This window comes from Calliphora vicina, chromosome 2 (assembly GCF_958450345.1).
Source record: "Calliphora vicina chromosome 2, idCalVici1.1, whole genome shotgun sequence".
NCBI lineage: Eukaryota > Metazoa > Arthropoda > Insecta > Diptera > Calliphoridae > Calliphora > Calliphora vicina.
Window position 1 is genome coordinate 74,386,372 of NC_088781.1, and position 14,447 is coordinate 74,400,818.

A 14,447-nucleotide genomic window follows, 5' to 3' on the forward strand; every position below is an offset into this window, starting at 1 on the left:
CTTAATAAAATTGTGCATTTTGGAAATCTTAAATAAAAATTTACCTGAGCACATTCAAGGCATTATAGTGAACACAGTTTTTAATTAAAATGAAAAATTTGTTAAAAATTTAATGAAATATTTAGATAATATCGCGAAATTTTACATCATAAAAAATAATTTTTTTTATAAATAAATTTTTAGGTAGTCATTAGTCTTATTTCTTAATTCACATTTAAATCTAACTACAGCAATATAAATACTTCATTTGACGTTTTTAAAATATTTCTAATTTTGTATTTACGTGATTTACAGCGTTTTTGGTGAAAATATCTTAACATTTTTATAAAAAACACTAGTATTTTATAGAAAAAAATAAATTTTTACAAACATATAGATTAATTTCTACATTATATATCCAGGAATTGTCTAAGTTGCGAATTTGAATACCAAAGTAAGAAAAATACAATTGGAGAACAGTGTATGTAATTGATTTTCGCTGATCTTTTAACATATATTCGCCACAAATGTAACAAAACATATTAGGATCTTTAACACAGCATCTCACCTTACTAGCCATAATGAAATAATATAACAAGATAAATTATATTTATCAAAAAAGAAATATGTGCAAATCATTCAAGTTACGAACATTTGTATATTTTTTTTAATATAAAATACATATGAAAAATATTGTAAAACTTTGAGTTATTTGCCAAATAGTTTAGTATATTTTCTGCGAATTTTCAATATTTTTATATAAATTAGTTTATTGAGATGTGTTTATTGTATATAGTGAAAAAATTTTGAACCCTTTTACCATAGGTCAAACTTATAAGGATGAAACTGTAAAAAGTTATTTTTCAACATCCTTGCGATATCACCAATATATCCTGAAACTTAGATAAACTAAATTGATGTCAAAGAAAAGATAATTTTATGTAGAATACCAGTACAAAAATGCGTTTTTAATTTTAGTCTCCATTTATGAAATAATCAAACAAAAAGAAAAAAAATACAGAATAACCAAAAAAATTAAAACCGCGATATCTTAAGAGCTCCTCAAAAAATACTAAAGATAGTTTTGACTATGAAATGTCCCATACATGTTTTATCAAAACATTTTCCGCGGCACCAAACCAAAATGTCAATTTTGTTCCTCTGTGTAATATTTTTTTAATCGGACAGCAGAGTAACAGTTTGGAGAAGGCCAAACACTGAATTGGAAAATAACAATGTAGTAAACACTGTCAAACATGGTGGATAAGGGGTCATGTTGTGGGTTTGTAAGGCTGCATCTGGTGTAGGAAACTTAGTTTTCATCGACGGTTCAATGGACAAAACAGTGTACCTTAATATTTTAAAAGAAAACCTACTACAATGTGCTCTAAAGTTAAAGCTTGGGAATATTTCTGTTATCAACAGTACAATGAACGCAAACACACTGCCCATGACGTCTGAATATGGGTAGTGCATCATGTTCCTCACATTCTCTCGACTCCTCCGCAATCACCTGACATGAATTCCATAGGACATTTGTGGGATAAATTGGCCGAACGTGTAGGAAAGCACCATATTATTAGTAAGACTCAACTTAAAGAAGTCCTGTTACAAAAATGGCAAAATATTGGAGCTGACGTCACCAAAAATTTGTCGATTCAATACAAAGACGATTAAAAGATGTCATTGAAAAGATAGGCTACTCCACAAAATATTAAACTATTAAAAAAAACTATTTTCCTATTAAAAATTAGAAACTGTGTGAATATTTTTGTCCCCTTAAAAACGAACTTCGAAACATTAGTAAAATTTTTTTCTGAAATGTGCCAACTTATGTTTAGTTTTTCCATATATTTCAATAAGTTATACGTAAATAAATATTTTTTTGAAAACCGTACGAAAGTTGTGGCCTTCGTTTAAAAAATATGGAAGATTAAAGAAAAATCTGTATGCTGTGTGAATATTTAAGTCCGGCACTGTAAGAGATACATCGAATATTATGGATCTCAATGATAATTCGTAAGTAATTTAATTTGAACAAATACGAAAAGTGCGTATAAATATTTTATTAAATAAAGAAAAATTACTTTCAGGTTCGTGAAAAATATTCGGCTTAGTAAAAACGCTTTTATGTACGTACTGAACACCATCAGCAATGATTTAAAAGCAACACAAAGATCTACTGCCGTCCCTCCTATGTTAAAATTGGCAGCCACCTTGAAATTTCTTGCGCAAGGTGGTTATCAACATCAGATTGGCCAAGACAGTTTATTGGGAATGTCTCAATCATATATTTTTATATGTTTATCGGAATCAATACAAAAAATTCTTTGTCCTAAACATATTGTTTTAACAATGAGTGAAGAGAAAAAAATGGAGGCAAAAAGATTTTTTATGGTAAATGTTCAATACCAGGAGTTATTGGGGCAGTAGATGGAACTCACATACAAATAATAAGACCTTATAAAAATGAGCATTTATATTTTAACAGAAAGCTTAAACACAGTATAAATGCTATGGCGGTAAGATTTAACATGTATATTAGAGTGCTCCAAAAAATTGCGAATTTTGACCGTCCCCCCTCTAGAATTGTTCTATGTATTGTAGAAACACGTTGTGCTATTAAGGGTTAATTTCCATTTTTGTACTGTTATTGTGAATACTAGACTTCATTTTATATTTTTCTTAAGTTTCATCAAAATCGGCCCAAACATATATAATATTTCGCTATCTTTCCATGAGAAATTCCAAATATTGAAAAAATTGACCTTTGACCTTCACGATTTAAGGGTTAATGTTTTCCGATTTTAGTAAAACTTTCAGACTATATTTAAAATTACCTGGACTATAATATTCTGGATAGCTTTTACTTAAAAATCATTACAGTAAGGAAATTCTGGTCATTCCCCAAAATATGGCCAAAAAATTAGTTTTTCTCGAAAATCGCAAAATTTATATCGCAGGTACGGAAAAACTATAGGAGGTATTGACATACTTTTTTCACATTTTTATTCCCTATTATGTTGTCAATAAATCCCCACGTGATGATCAAAAAATTCTGAAATTTGTTTAACAAAATTTTTAAAAATTTGAAATTTCAGTTTTGAAACTGCCGTTAAAAAAATTTAATTTTTTTGGTCATACCTGAGAATAGGTTAACGGTATCCTACGAGGACAAAAACTCATATACATGTAAATATAGATATATTTTAAGTAAAAATAAGCTTTTATTTTAATATTTCGCAAAATATGTTAATTTTGTTCATAAATTTCTTGTTCTAGTGGCCTGAGTCACGTTAATGGCCTGGCGATTTTTTAATAACTTTAACATTTTTTCACCAATTTTTGTCTTTTATATCTTATTATAACGACAATTACGTACACATTTCGATTCTTTTAAATTAAATTGTAAAAGTCATTATTTAATGGCAAAATTTTTACAAAAACTGAAAAAATTGCATACTTTCCCCTTGTAAATGCACCTCAAAACTTCAGCGTCGTTGCGCCACCAGTTAACGTTATCCTATCATCCTAATATTTTACACAACGTGTTTCTACAATACATAGAACAATTCTAGAGGGGGGGACGGCTTGTACCTAGAAAGTTTTTTTCGTCCATACAATCTTGGAGCACTCTAATGTATATACATTAGAGTTAGGGTTTGGGGTTTCCCGGATAATTTAGTTTCCCGGGAAACGGGAATGAAAAATTTCATTCCCCGGGAATGTTTTTTTAACTAAAAAATAAGTAAAGAAGAAAATTATTTTATAAAATTGTGTCATTTTATTAAAAAAAAAAAGAAAAACAATACATGACAATTCAATTGTACCCACATAAAACCAAAATAAGTTTGTTAAAATATTTGGAGATCACTTGTTACTATAATGGGATTTTTAATGCACTTTTTAGATTCTTTCTTTTGATTTTTCTGTTATATTTTTTTTTATATAAAATATATATATTTTAAAAAAAATTAAATTCATTTCAAAACAAAAATATGAAATTCAAAATTACCTCATATAGTTTAAAAAGAGTAAAACAGTAAAAAAGTAGTTTAATGTATTTTGTTTTCTGCTAAACTCTTTTGCTACTTTGCTATAGAAAGTACTATACATTGTGAATACCGATATTATATCATAAAAATAATGTTATATGTCCGTCATAGAACTATTTTTTTAAAAAATTGATTTGTCAAAATTACTAATGCATTCAGTAAGTCATTCGACAAGAAAACTCTTTCGCTTTAAACATGTGTTGGCTTTATCGTTATTAAAGCATTATAAAGACAATCAAAATGTATTCTCCGATTGTTACTTGCTTCAAATAAATCTAATTCCCGCTTAAAACTTTCAGCATTTGATTTTAAATGTTTAGGGCTTTCCTTTTCAATATTGATTGATTATTCTAATTGGTTTTTAAAATTTTGTTCCATTTGTATTTCGGAAACCTCATCATCAACGCTATGAACAGATGATTGAATATTGTGGTCAAATAGACGTTCATACATTTGCTGTCCATAAATTTTTAACATTGTGTTTTTATATTATAATTTATCTTATAATGTTGAAGTTTTTAGGTTTAATTTAATTGAATGAACCGTTTTTTGAGAAATCGTAGAATTTTTAGATAGCATCACCTATCAGAAAAATGGTTTCATTTCGGCTTAATGCTTCTACTGTATCCATTCATCAAGCAGAGATGTCATATTTAAATATATTAAAGTATTTTTGATTAATTTTAAATTTCCCGTTTTTCCCGGGAAAAAAATTTAAATTTCCCGGGAATTCCCGACAATAATTTTACGGGAAATCCCGGGATTTCCCGGGAGGGAATTCCCAGACCCCAAACCCTAATTAGAGTGCTCCAAAAAATAAAATTGCGAATTTTGACCGTCCCCCCATCTAGAATTTTTCTATGTATTGTAGAAACATATTGTGTAAAATATTAGGATGATAGGATAACGTTAACTGGAGTTGATTTGCAGTTGTTCAGCTTAGTTTACAAATTTGGTCACCTCGGGTCTTAAATTTTTAAAAAAATCGCCAAAAGTCCATTTATGATCCCAATGAGCTGAAATTTAAAATATAAATAGTCCTTGAGAAGATCTACTAAAAATACGCTTACACATGTAGGTTATGTCTATTAGTTGAAGAGATATTTAGGTTTATTGATTTATTTTTTTTTAATTTTGCTCGATCTTTTTTTGGTTTTTTAGTTATGGCGGGCCAACGGAGGGTCGAAATTTTTTTTTACAAAATCAGCTATATTGGCGATAAAATTCTAAATAAAATACAAACTTGTTAAGAGTCATGTCATCCCTATAAAAACTTACACTCATCCAAATTTGGAACATTTAAAAAGTCCGTATTTTTTACGTTTTTTTACCAAAAAAGTGCCTATATTTTTTCTTTTGTAGAAAAAAATTTTCTTCGGAACTATATACAATTTGTATATGATCCGGAAAGAGAACTTAATGGAAAAGCGTGTAAACTAAAATTTGGCATAGGGGACATAAGGGACATAACAATCCCTAGAACTATCCAAACTTGGCCAATTTAAAAAAAAAATGTTGGTTTGAGTAAAAAATTTTAAAAAGGCAAAGCATCGATCCTCGAAATATCCCCCTATTTGTATAGCCCTATATGTTTCTTAAATACTTGCAAAGTTTTTTACTATCACACGGTAAATAACGTCACAGTAGGCAGTTTTCTAAAAAAAACTGATTTTTTGGAACACATTTTCCCCGTTTCAGGAATTTCGGTATTTGAAAAAAAAAATGTCAAAAATTATAATGCCATTGATTTAAGGACATTTGAGTCTATATCAGTTCCAAATTGTTATGATATCTTTAACCGTTTAAATTTTACATTAATTCAAATTTTATATTTTTCTTCATGGAAAATCACCATATTATAATTTTTTTTTTAGTTTTTACATTTTCTAAAAAAATTTCGACCCTTTGTTGGCCCGCCATATCTAAAAAACCAAAACAAGATCGAGCAAAATTAAAAATAATAAATCAATAAACTTAAATATCTCTTCAACTAATATAGATAACCTACAATCTAAGACCATAAATGGATTTTTGGCGATTTTTTTAAAAATGTGAGACCCGAGGTGACCAAACTTGAGGGGCCACGTACTGGCCCCCATTACCCGTAGGAAGCTGAACAACCACGAATCAACTACGAAAACACCTCAGCTCCAACCATGTGAAATTTCGTAATAATATCTCCAATAGTTCCCGAGATACCGAATTATTTTTTTTTAAAAAAGCTGTTATTGCATGCGCAATAACATGCTTGTGAAGCAAATTTTTCCTAACTTTTTTTTGTTTTTTGTACCGGAATTGCTTAGGGGCAAAAACGGGCAGCTGAATTTTTAATAAATCGTTAGCTGAGACTTCAGGCTTTAATTCGATATAAGTCTCGGGCTAGAGGTCGTTGGAGATCAATAAGTACAATCCATAGAATTTGGAGAAAATAAATATTTTTGGACAATTTATAGTAGTAAAATTTTTTTTTTTTTAATTTTCAAAATTTTTTTATTTGCATTTATAACATCCAATTCTAAAAAAAAAATCATTATAGTGTCATTACAAGAATATTTTAACGGTCATTTCAAACGCATTCACTTAGGTCACCTTTGAATGTCTGTGGACAAAAAAGTAATAAAGATATAAGCCTAATATTTGTGGTACATGATAATTAGATTGTTTATTACAAACTGTGAAAAAATCAGAACCAGTGTGTGGCGCAACGACGCTGAAGTTTTGAGGTGCATTTACAAGGGGAAAATCAGCAATTTTTCCAGTTTTTGTAAAAATTTTGCCATTAAATAATGACTTTTACAATTTAATTTAAAAGAATCGAAATGTGTACGTAATTGTCGTTATAATAAGATATAAAAGACAAAAATTGGTTAAAAAATGTTAAAGTTATTAAAAAATCGCCAGGCCATTAACGTGTCTCAGGCCACTAGAACAAGAAATGTACGAACAAAATTAACATATTTTGCGATATATTAAAATAAAAGCTAATTTTTACTTAAAATATATCCATATTCACTTGTATATGACATTTTGTCTTAGTAGGAAATCGATAACCTATTCGCAGGTATGACCAAAAAAAATTAATTTTTTTAATGGCAGTTTCAAAACTCCATTATCAAATTTTAGAATTTTTTGATCATCACATGGGAATTTATTGACAACATAATAGGGAATAAAAATGTGAAAAATTATGTCAATACCTTCTATAGTTTTTCCGTACCTGCGATATAAATTTCGCAATTTTCTAGAAAAACTAATTTTTTGGCCATATTTTGGCGATTGAGCCCAATTTTCTTACTGTTATAAATTTTAAGTAAAATCTGTTCAGAATATAATAGTCCAGGTAATTTTAAATATAGTCTGAAAGTTTTCCTAAAATCGGAAAACGTTAACCCTTAAATCGTGAAAGCCAAAGGTCAAATTTTTCAATATTTGGATATCTCTTGGAAAGATAGCGAAATGTTATATATTTTTTTTGCCGATTTTAATGAAACTTATGAAAAATATAACATGAAGTCTAGTATTTATAATAACAGCACAAAAATTAAAATTATCCTTTAATAGCACTTGGTGTTAAAATGACCACAAACTTCTAAAACTATAAACAAATTGTCAATTTCAATAGTGCTGATCAAAATTTGATTTTTATAGGAAACAAACTTTAAAATATTGTATTGTGTATTAGAAAATAGTATTACTAAGCCATTTTGAAAAATGTTCCCAATTTTGACCATACATTTATCAAACGGCAAAATATTGTATTTATACCTGATTTTTGCTTTAATAACGTAATTAATATTTTATTGAGGATTTTTGAATAATAAAATTGATTTAACCCTTTAGTGCACTTTCGATTTATTAAATTTAAAAAATAACTTAAATGATTCAGTTTATTTAATTCTGAAAAACATTAAAGTTAGCACCATTGATATTGAATGTGTTTTTCGTGATTTTAAAAGATCAGGGTCATTTGGACTCCAAGAGCTAATAAGGGTTAATTTCCATTTTTGTGCTGTTATTGTAAATACTAGACTTCATGTTATATTTTCCTTAAGTTTCATCAAAATCGGCACAAAAATATATAACATTTCGCTATCTTTCCATTAGAAATTCCAAATATTGAAAAATTTTACCTTTGACCTTCACAATTTAAGGGTTAACGTTTTCCGATTTTAGGAAAACTTTCAGACATTCAGACTATATGTAATGTGATTTGTGTCTATATGAAAGTTTACTATGTTGAATTTTGTGAGTATACCAACATTTTTAAGCGATTTATGCACGTTAAAGTGATTTTCGGAAGCTGGTCTATATGGGAGCTATGACTAATTATGGACCGATCATAACAAAATTTGGTGACATGAATTTTGTATATATAAAACTTATTTGGAGCGCAATTTGTGGAGATATATTTATAAATTAAACATTTATGACCGATAAAGTCCAATTTCGGAAGGACATTTGTATGGGGGCTAGGTGAAATAATGGACCGATTTCAGCCAGTTTCAATAGGCTTGGTCCTTGGGCCGAAAAAATAATATGTACCAAATTTGATCGAAATATCTTCAAAATTGCGACCTGTACTCTGCGCTCAGAAAGTGATTCTAAGTCGATCGGTATACTTTAAGGTGGGTGTTAGACTAATATTTTTGGACGTTACAAACATCTGCACAAACACATAATACCCTCCCCACTATGGTGGTGAGGGTCATTCGCCAAAATATTGCCAAAAATTAATTATTTTTTCTAGAAAATCGCAAAATTTAAATTGCAGGTACTGAAAAACCATAGGAGGTATTGACATACTTTTTTCATATTTTTATTCGCTATTATGTTCTCAATAAATCCCAATGTGATGATCAGCTAATTCTGATATTTGTTTAACAAAATTTTTAAACATTTGAAATTGGAGTTTTGAAACTGCCGTTAAAAAAGTTTAATTTTTTTGGTCATACCTGCGAATAGGTTAACGGTATCCTATGAGGACAAAAACTCATTTACAACAATGATGTTCATTTCATTGTGCTTTCGCGCTGAGTGACAACCAGCGTTGCCGTTTTGGGCTTTTCCTACCAAATTTGGTAGGATTTTTTTCGTTTGGTAGGAAGGTAGTTTAAATTGATTTTTGGTAGGTTGGATCAAAAGTATTTATTTACAAGATATATTTATCGCATTATTAGAGATCACTAAGGCAGATGCAGTTTCAATTTTCCAACTTATAACAGATTTCTTTTCAGCACATAACGTTCCTTTAAAAAAGTTGATCGGATTGGCAACAGACGGTGCTAACGTTATGGCTGGTGACGTTACTTACTAATGAAACTGACTTGTTTTACATTAAGTGCATATGCCACTCACTCCAACTCTGCTCTAGTTATGCATGTAATTTGTTGCCAAAACATATTGAGCTTCTTTGTGGTAATATATATACTTTTTTCTCACATAGTCCCAAAAGAATTAACGAGCTTAAAGAATTTCAGGAATACTGTTCTGTGAAATCTCATAAAATATTAGGTGTTTGCCAAACAAGATGGTTATTGCAAGAATTATAGAACAATGGGACAGTTTACAATTGTATTTTATATCATGTTTTTAAGACGTAAATGGTATAAGAGCAGCAGAAATGGCCGAAAGTATATCTAATAAAGTCAAAACTTATTTTTTATTCTTGACATACATATATGTATGTATACATATGTATATATTGCCTATTATTAATAATCTCAATAAAGAATTTCATTCTGAAAGTTCACGTTTGCCATATTTATATACCAGTATAAAACTAACTTTTTACTAATTTTAAGTAATTTTATAAAAAAAGAACAATAATATTGAAATTTATTTCAAAAATAAAAATAATCATATTGAAGTTCAAAAAATTTGTATAGGCATACATAAAAGCAGAAATGTATGTATATTGAAAACAATCTTAGCTCGGATGAAATATTTGAAGTTAATCATAATCATAATTAAAATTTAAACGAATCGAAATGTGTGCATATCTGTAGTTCTAATGAGATATAAAGGACAAAAACTGGTTACAAAATTTTAGAGACACGCCATTAACGTGTTTCAGGCCATTAGAACTAGAAATATATGAACAGAATTAACATATTCTGAGAAATATTAAAATAAAAGATATTTTTACTTAAAAGATATCCATATTTACTTTTATTTGAATTTTTGTCTTCGTACTATACCGTTATCCTATTCGCAGGTATGACCCACAAAATTTAAATTTGTTTAACGGCAGTGTCAAATCTCCATTTCAAATTTAAAAAAAACTTTGGTAAGAATTGTGCTGAATTCCCAATTATTGATAAATTCATAAAATTTATTGTTGGGGATAAGCTAGTTCCTATGCGCACTTCACTGGTTGCTTAGGCCAGATCATCATGAAACCTTTTCCCAAAAGGCTTTAGAAAAACTAAAGATATTATACATATAAAACTATAGAGTGAATGAGAATTACAGACGCTTTATTTGTAAAAATATCAAAGCTTAAACAAATACCAAATTTTGTTTAACAAATTTCAGAAGAGTATGAACAGAACAATGAACAGTATACGTCTTGACAAAAAAACCGGTGACCGGCAAGAAATCAAATAGATGATTGCCCTCTAAAAAAAGGACGTATGGTCATCTTAACAAAAGTAATATTTCAATTGATCTTTTGAATCACTTTGTGGAAGTAGAATTTCACCAAATTTTGACCACATATAGAATCAGTTGTGTAGATTCGTATTATGCAATAAAAATAATGCTGTATATGCGTATACACTATTGTTTTATTGAGGGGACGATATGTAAATACTTTTTAAATAAAAAAATCATAATTTTCTCCAAAAAAAATATGCAGTATATGATTTTAAAAAAATGGTAGGTTTAAAACGATTTTGGTAGTTTTTTGACAAAAATTTGGTAGGAATAAAATTTGTTCAGTGGCAACGCTGGTGACAACACACATATTCTTATTCTCTTTAAAAGAGCATAACAAATGTCTCATTTTTTCAGAAATTCATTAAGCATTATTGTTGGTTGGTTTTTGGACGAAGCATAGCAAACACACGCGTTATAACAGATTTCTTTTCAGCACATAACGTTCCTTTAAAAAAGTTGATCGGATTGGCAACAGACGGTGCTAACGTTATGGCTGGTGACGTTACTTACTAATGAAACTGACTTGTTTTACATTAAGTGCATATGCCACTCACTCCAACTCTGCTCTAGTTATGCATGTAATTTGTTGCCAAAACATATTGAGCTTCTTTGTGGTAATATATATACTTTTTTCTCACATAGTCCCAAAAGAATTAACGAGCTTAAAGAATTTCAGGAATACTGTTCTGTGAAATCTCATAAAATATTAGGTGTTTGCCAAACAAGATGGTTATTGCAAGAATTATAGAACAATGGGACAGTTTACAATTGTATTTTATATCATGTTTTTAAGACGTAAATGGTATAAGAGCAGCAGAAATGGCCGAAAGTATATCTAATAAAGTCAAAACTTATTTTTTATTCTTGACATACATATATGTATGTATACATATGTATATATTGCCTATTATTAATAATCTCAATAAAGAATTTCATTCTGAAAGTTCACGTTTGCCATATTTATATACCAGTATAAAACTAACTTTTTACTAATTTTAAGTAATTTTATAAAAAAAGAACAATAATATTGAAATTTATTTCAAAAATAAAAATAATCATATTGAAGTTCAAAAAATTTGTATAGGCATACATAAAAGCAGAAATGTATGTATATTGAAAACAATCTTAGCTCGGATGAAATATTTGAAGTTAATCATAATCATAATTAAAATTTAAACGAATCGAAATGTGTGCATATCTGTAGTTCTAATGAGATATAAAGGACAAAAACTGGTTACAAAATTTTAGAGACACGCCATTAACGTGTTTCAGGCCATTAGAACTAGAAATATATGAACAGAATTAACATATTCTGAGAAATATTAAAATAAAAGATATTTTTACTTAAAAGATATCCATATTTACTTTTATTTGAATTTTTGTCTTCGTACTATACCGTTATCCTATTCGCAGGTATGACCCACAAAATTTAAATTTGTTTAACGGCAGTGTCAAATCTCCATTTCAAATTTAAAAAAAACTTTGGTAAGAATTGTGCTGAATTCCCAATTATTGATAAATTCATAAAATTTATTGTTGGGGATAAGCTAGTTCCTATGCGCACTTCACTGGTTGCTTAGGCCAGATCATCATGAAACCTTTTCCCAAAAGGCTTTAGAAAAACTAAAGATATTATACATATAAAACTATAGAGTGAATGAGAATTACAGACGCTTTATTTGTAAAAATATCAAAGCTTAAACAAATACCAAATTTTGTTTAACAAATTTCAGAAGAGTATGAACAGAACAATGAACAGTATACGTCTTGACAAAAAAACCGGTGACCGGCAAGAAATCAAATAGATGATTGCCCTCTAAAAAAAGGACGTATGGTCATCTTAACAAAAGTAATATTTCAATTGATCTTTTGAATCACTTTGTGGAAGTAGAATTTCACCAAATTTTGACCACATATAGAATCAGTTGTGTAGATTCGTATTATGCAATAAAAATAATGCTGTATATGCGTATACACTATTGTTTTATTGAGGGGACGATATGTAAATACTTTTTAAATAAAAAAATCATAATTTTCTCCAAAAAAAATATGCAGTATATGATTTTAAAAAAATGGTAGGTTTAAAACGATTTTGGTAGTTTTTTGACAAAAATTTGGTAGGAATAAAATTTGTTCAGTGGCAACGCTGGTGACAACACACATATTCTTATTCTCTTTAAAAGAGCATAACAAATGTCTCATTTTTTCAGAAATTCATTAAGCATTATTGTTGGTTGGTTTTTGGACGAAGCATAGCAAACACACGCGTTTCAATTACAATTGAACACAAAACAACAAAGTCAGAAATAAATAAAAAATTTGAGAGAATTTCGGCCGTATAATGTATATCTTTTATTTCCTTAAAATTTAAATTATATTCTTTTAATAAATTGGTTATATCTGGCAAAAATTCTAAATCTAAACATTCTTTATTTTGTTCTTATTTTAAGTGTTTGACATTATGTTTGCTGGGTAGCTCTCTCACCAATACATCTTAATTTTTATTTTTGAACATCACTGATTTACAAGTAAATATGGATATATTTTAAGTAAAAACAAGTAAGAGAGCTATATTCGGCTGTGCCGAATCTTATATACCCTTCACCAAATTATACTTTAAAATAAAAATTTTAAATATTTTTAGGTAAACAAAATTTAAATTTTTTTCCAGTTGTTTTTTCGAAATTGTTTTTTAAATTTTTTTTTTAAATTTTAAAATTTTTTTTTTTAATTTTATAATTTTTTTTTTTAATTTAAAAAAATTTTTTTTTTAGTTTTTAATTTTTTTTTAATATTCAGTAAAAAAAATTTTGGTGAAAAAAAAATTCGGGTTAAAAAATATTTTTTCCGATTTTGACCCATTGTAGGTCCTACTTACTATGGTCTTATATACGTCGTTGCACAGGTCTTTGAAATATCTATCATTAGATATCCATATTGTCTATAATAATGATTTAGTAATCCAGATATGGGTCAAAAATAGGTCAAAAATCGAGGTTGTCATGGTTTTTTCCTTATATCTCAGCCATTTGTGGACCGATTTTCTCTATTTTAAATAGCAACCGAGCCGGAAGAATTTCGGAGATATTGATGTATCATTCGTGTATGTAAGTTATTTGGGGGCTTCAGAAAGTTCATTTCAACACACAGACGGACTGACGGACATGACTATATCGACTCCGCTATCTATAACGATTCAGAATATATATACTTTGTGGGGTCGCAAATGAAAAATGTAGAAATTACAAACGGAAGGGTAAGCTTTTATTTTAATATTTCTCAAAATATGTTAATTTTGTTCATAAATGTCTTGTTCTAGAGGCCTGAGACACGTTAATGCGATTTTTTAATAACTAACATTTTTTAACCAATTTTTGTCTTTTATATCTTATTATAACGACAATTACGTGCACATTTCGATTCTTTTAAATTAAATTGTAAAAGACATTATTTAATGGCAAAATTTTTACAAAAACTTAAAAAATTGCATTTTAATCCCCTTGTAAATGCACCTCAAAACTTCAGCGTCGTTGCGCCACCAGTTAACGTTATCCTATCATCCTCATATTTTACACAACATGTTTCTACAATACATAGAACAATTCTAGAGGGGGGACGGCCTGTTGATTACGTTATTAATTTCTTTAGATTTGTGACCATGAAATGTACATTAGAGCCATCAATGGACGTTTTGGAGGCGCTTGCCACGACTCTCATATTTGGAATTTGTCTGAAGAGAGGCAAATTTAAAAGAAA